This window comes from Octopus bimaculoides, chromosome 2 (assembly GCF_001194135.2).
Source record: "Octopus bimaculoides isolate UCB-OBI-ISO-001 chromosome 2, ASM119413v2, whole genome shotgun sequence".
NCBI lineage: Eukaryota > Metazoa > Mollusca > Cephalopoda > Octopoda > Octopodidae > Octopus > Octopus bimaculoides.
Genome location: NC_068982.1, coordinates 153,135,451 through 153,142,243, shown reverse-complemented (window position 1 = coordinate 153,142,243; position 6,793 = coordinate 153,135,451).

The following is a 6,793-nucleotide window of genomic DNA, read 5'->3' as shown; positions in this document are numbered from 1 at the left end:
TATATATATATATATATATATATATCCAGACATACATATATGTATATATATGTATATAAATATGTGTGTGTGTGTGTTGTGTATGTGTGTCTGTCTATTTGTGTGTCTGTGAGTATGAGAGAAATGAAGAAAATGGAAAAATTGATGGACGTTATTCATTTACAGTCATTCAAGTTCATGCAAAGAAATTCCACCCAATCAATTCAATTACAGAGATGAAATGGAAATTCCCATATTCGAAACCAGTCAATTCGGTATTTCTCCAGGGAAAATTTCCAAAAGGAAGTTACCTTTCAATGTGTAGGCAAACATGCGACAATCTCAGATGTGTGTGTGTTTTCTTGAATAGAAGTGTTCCTCAGTAAACCGTTATTATCAGATATATAATTAAACACATTCAACATATTTGTGTTCGTGCAAATATGATACACAATTGTTCATTGATGGTGTTATGGTAGTTAAGATACAAATATTATAGAGAGAAACAAAATGATATATAAAATCTACTTAATTGGGGAGAACGTTAAAGATATCAATATTTCTGCTATAATGTAGTTTGTCGGGTTTAGTATACTAAGTAAGTATAATATACTAATTAAATATTATAAATATAAGTTATATCTAATATAAGTGACTACTTGTATCTATTTTACTATAACTTTGATTAAACATAGTTCTCTGAAATATTTAGTTAAAATTACTATAGTAACTTATTAAACTAAACTTAAGATATAACATTATCTTAAAGTAATAACACCTCTAGTGTACATAGTTATCATATAAATTTTCTATATTTAATATTTAATATGTAGGTTCTGCTTATGTTTACGTAATAAGTATTGACCGTATATTTACGCAAGTATTGATAACGTAACAGTTTTAGATACAATTAAAGAAATTTGATATAATATATTTTATTAATCTTGGTATTGTTAAAAGCATATGCTCAACTACTTGATATATTTAGCTACCCTCTCCTTTACACTTTATCTATAACGTTCTCCCTTACTAACTAGTTTTTATCTATTATTTTCTTTCTCTCTATAATATCTATATCTTTTTAACTATAACACCATCAATGAACTATTGTGTATCATATTTGTACGAGCACAAATATGCTGAATTTGTTTATTTATATAAATGGTAATGATATTTTTCAGAGGAACGCTTCCATTCAAGAAATCACACACACCTGCATAAGGAGTAAACAACCACACACACACACACACGCACACACATATGTATACACATAGAAAAAGATTGTTTGAAATTAAGCTTATTAAATACCCATCTACTACAATATACAAATAAGGCTGTAAAAACAGGTAAAATAGACTTTGACCTAACTAGATAGATTCCCGTTTTTGGCCAGCAGCTGGTGTGAAGCCGATGTCGACCATTTAATTTTATAATCAGATCCGATTTCAAATGCAAGCTAAACCTTCCCTCGCTTCCTCTTGAACCTTAACCAATAAACAACTGACGAATTCATTTCGCTTCGAACCAAACTGTTTGAGAGACTCTGAACGAAGCTGTACAGAAAATTATGCCTGGTTGCATACGCAACTCCTTGTACTCTGTGCAACGGAAAGATGTGTAGGTCGTCGTAACATTAAAAAAATATGCTGTATAACATTGTAAAATAAGAGGTAGTAATTTTTATGATGTACCAGTTTCCATATTCTCTATCGTTATAATTATTGCAAATATATACCCCAGATAATATTCCCTTCCTCTTATAAGCATAAGGCGTGACATTTCGTAGGGCGGGGCAGTCCATGAGATCGTCCTCAGTATGCAACTGGAACTTAATTTATCGACCTCGGAAGGAGGAAAGGCAAAGTCGACCTGAGCTGAATTTTAACTCATAACGTAGCGACGGGTAAAATACCGCCAAGCATTTCGTCCAGCATGCTAACGATTCTGCTAGCTCACCGCCTTCTACTCCAATAATATTACCATCCAGTGAAGCAGAATTATCCGTCGAAGCAATTTGCAGCGTGAGTGACAACTCCTAATCATAGACGTTAAATAATAATCGATATTTTTAGCCGTAACCTGGAACACAAATGAAAGCTACCACGGTATCTGCTCGGGTGATATATCCCTCTAAACTCATTAGGGCTGTATTTAGAACTCAACGTGTCTCTTTATATATCAGAAGCGAAAACTGCAAAAAAAAAAAACCTTTGCATAATAGTCTAAGCTATTCTTCACTAGCAATATGAAAATTATATATATGAATATGCAATGAGTTTGATTCGATAAATTTAAAATCCAAATTAATACTGCGAAGATTGTGTTTATTTTCTGTGTAAAATGAAGGTGGGAAAAGAGAATATATCGATTATAAAATATTTCAAGGCAGTCACTTTAAATTAAGTTTATCCACTTCGTTTAATAATGAGTATAAAACTGCATATAACAGCTGATGTTTGTATTTTCACCCAAGGAATATTTCCCGTTGATATAGCTTTTGTTATTACACCACCACACAACGCCACTTTCATGATCTTCATCAATATTTTGGAGTTGTGACAAAGTGCAGAATTGACAGAAGGGAAAGAAGTTAATTGAGTAAGTGGAATAACAATTTCCTTCTATGATTGTGAATTGATTTATGTCCAATCTAGTGAATATCTTTTGTAGTCGGGCTGATTGACTGTTTCATTCAAGAAACCAATGTCAATGAAAATGTCCATCTGTAAGTGTTTATTTTTATTGTAAGTACAATTATAGACAGCAGGTGGTGAGTCTCACTAAGTTTTCAGGAAGATATTGCAATACAAAGTCGTGGATAAGAGGATGGAATGTTAGCGGATTAGCAAACAAGAATCATTGTTTACGATATATTTTCAGTGAAAGTGTTTAACTTGTTCTTCGCCGCGAGTCATGTATGAATCGTTGTTCATGCTAGGATACTCGTTAAATATAGGAGCTTTGCTGATTTGTGTGGATTTCATCTGCTATTTTACACCTTTTGGTCTGATCAATAAGTATCCGAAGATATAAAACTGAGAATAAAGCTGCTTGAAACACATTGACCTTGAACACTGCTGTGCATGCGCACTAAGTTTTAACGTTCTGGCTCACTTCTGCTGTTTACAGCAGTGCTTGGAAGGAAGAGGTGTAGCATGTGATCATGGCATTGACCATAACAGAATGTTGAGCAGAGAATCTACATCAATTTTTTCCAAAAGCTTGGCTCAGAGGCCTACGCAAAATTTTCAAAAAGTTTTCATCGTTCTCGACACAATCAAGCAGATATTATGCAACTGAAATCTGAGTGTCCTTTTCACCAGCTGAAAGCAGTTTTGGCACAAACTTGGCAGACACGCGTCTGATACCAAACATCTTCAGTGATAATGGACTAAATTGAACCGTAACTAATCTGCGCATCCACTGATAACTCACAGATGATGATTTAACGATTGCCCCTCACAGCTGCACGAACATATACGATGTTTTTATCAGTTCTGCTGGTTGTGGGTCTCCCAGAACGTTCATTAGTATCGACATTTCTCAGCCAACTTAGAAACGTCTAAACCACTCATAGACATGTGTGCGGCTCAAGTACTCCTCTCTATACGGTTTCTGCAACTTTGCTTAGGGTTCTGTGCAGGTATCGCCATGACAACTTTTCCTGTCAGAGTTAATGCGATGATCACACGCTACATACCTTCTTTCCAAGCACTACTGTAAACAGCAGAGGTGGGCTAGAACGCTAAAACTTAGTGCACATGCACAGCAGAGTACAAGGTCAATCTGTGCCAAGCCGCTCTACTTTGCATGCTTCAGCTTCATAACTATAGCAACGGTTCGGATACTTAATGATTAGAACACGTATAATCCGGATATCAGTTCAGCGTATTGTGGACACTTCCTTTTTCACTTTCATTTATCAATTTATATATCGAAAGCTTATACACCACAATGTACTCTTTTCTCTATACACTCATGGCTGCACGTATACTCTTTTGTGCCAGCTTACTACATTCACCTAAGTTATAGTTAATATTTTCGTCTTCTTTCAAACTTTACTACATATTCTATATCTTCTCTCGGACCGAGTCATGTTGATCCTTGCTTTATCAGAATCGTCCCTATGGCTTAATCTTAAGCGGTCGTAATTAGCACTTCATTTTCTCGTATTAGGTTTTGTTATGTTAGCCATAATAATCATCCTTTACTTTTAGGTCTCGGCTTCTTGGATGAAATAGCCATGTTATTGCTTTCCTTTCTAAATGTTTGTACTGTTCTTCCTCCCTTCTGTTCTTGAATCCTCCTACTCTTTCAGTAACTCTTTGGTCACTTTTAACCGCCGAGAATATTCTTTCTTCATTACGCTCACCATACTTTCTCAACTCCAATATCGCAGTAATAAAAGTCTCTTTTGTGTTTAGAAATCGTCCTCCTTCGTTTTATTGTATGTTGAGGCAGCCGGTATTTCACGGTGTACGTTTTGTGCACTGTGGACAGCTTTCTAAGTTCTAAGTTCTATAGTTCAATCCTTGTTCATTTTAGAAAGGAAACTGAATATCTTAATATTAGCATAGCTCATGTATTTGTTACATTAAAAATATTCCTTCCGTTAGTCCCAGCATCGTGCTCAAAATCTTTGAACGTTTTGAAATTTTTTTGAAAATTTTTCAGAGAAATATCCGTGTCAATCCAATTCATACTAGTCAATCCCTCGTCCAGTATTTACCAAACAGATCATTGCTTTGCATTTGGTTTAGCATGGCAATATGTAACCCAATTGTTTTAGTTTAGTTTAAGTGGTTGTTTTGTTTATATTTTGTTATTAATCGTTTCTCCTTAAAGCTGCTTTAAACCATGTTATATATTTTTGCATCATTAAAGTGAGAAAGCACATTTTATTCTTTTGATCATATTTTGTAGTTATTTCTATAAATTTCTGTTACTTCTAATACCTATTTTTTCTAGTCCAACATCGGATATTTTATTACAGTTTAATATAGAATACTAATAGCTTTATATGGTATTATAATAGTCTTGTATGATATCTAACCATTTGCAGCAGATATTATCTTTTTATGTTCGACCTTGCATACCATATAATAAATGTAGTCATTAGTTGTTTTTTTTTTCTTATCTAGGCTGGCTAATTTACTAAGTATTCAGATGAAATTATTATAATTTTAAATTCATTTTAAAAGGTAGATTTTTGCTGCCTGTCGCCTTATTTACTCCATCATTTTGTTTAACAAATATCTATTTGTTTGCTGCACACTTTTAAATTCATTTTCCAATATATTTTGTTCTTTATATTCGCTGAATGTCTTGCCATTTATTCATGACGTGTTTAATGTACTTGATTATGATATGCTGCTGATCCACTTTTGACGATCCTTGTAGAGGAAACACATTTAACAGCATTCATATTTATATCTATATCTCTACCTTGTTCTGTATATTCTTTCTTTTTCTATAGTTTTCTGTTGTGCATTTGTTCATCACCAACTGACCTTGAACAATGGTAGAATCTCCTTTCTTTTTCTGGAAATATATTTTTCATATAATTATTTATTTGCTGCGATAATCCTGGAGTTAAAGATTTGTAAGTTGTTGGTAGAAAGGTAATGATTCTTTTGTGCTTAACTTTGCTGTTTACTGATAAGGATGTTGACGGCATTCTTCTCACCAGGATAGTTATGTATTTCAACCAGCTATTTCAGTAGGCTATTAAATATTTATGGCAGCATTTTAGTATGCTTGTTAAATGATATAACTTGAAGTTTGTGATTTTATCGTTTCTTGCGCCTTCCCTCAGTTTGCTATTTGTAGCAGCTGGGCTACTTCATGAATTGATATCGCCTTCAATACCTTATGTGCTGCATTTGTGAAAACTCCCATGGGTGATAATACTTTCGAAGGATTTTCTACATCTCATATTGTTGGTATGACATTGACTTTTGTTTAATTTTACCTAGTTCTTGATAAAATTGTTTGGAATTTTCTCCTTTTTTCATTAACTTATTATATTTAATCAGTTTATCAAAGATTGGAGAATTTTTTACTTTAGTTTCCTTCATTTCACTATTAGTTCCGGGATTTCTATTTTTCTATATGAGTACATTTGAGAGACCACGAAATAACATTTGTCACTTCCACTTTTGTTACAGCTTAACACGTTATTTAGTTTATCATAGGTGGAGGGTGGTGATGAATGACACCTGCTCTAACCTCACCATATAATCGCTTATATTTAGAAATTTCGACGTGGATTCTACTGAATGTAATGCAAAAGCTAGTATATCTTTTATATTATCTGATATAAGTCATTCAGATTGCACACGTTGTAAGATTAACACTTTTAAAGCAACTCCTTTCTTGTTCTCAATTGCGATAAATAATGGGTTCCAAGCAAAACCAGCGTACTGTCATTTAGTTCTTGACGAAGAAAGGGATAGGATATTTAACATGCACAGAAGTCTAGAGTTTGTACATAACGATGACACCAGTGACAATTACAGATGGATGAAGCAATCTGAAAACGGCGGAACCGGAATTAAGACTAAACTACCCGGTTAGAGAGCATCAACAACAATCTCTGACACATATCACCAGTGAGTGTACGATGTGATTTCTATATTTGCTCAGATCTGCTGAAAGTGTCTGAAACCACTGAAGGAACCAATATTTTTTTACCATCTAGTGAATGGGTATGAAACGAGGCCGCAGATTTATAATTGGAAAGCAAAGTTTAAGTGCATGATGTAGCATCGGCGCTCTCTTCTCCAACGCATAAGGATATATATATATATATATA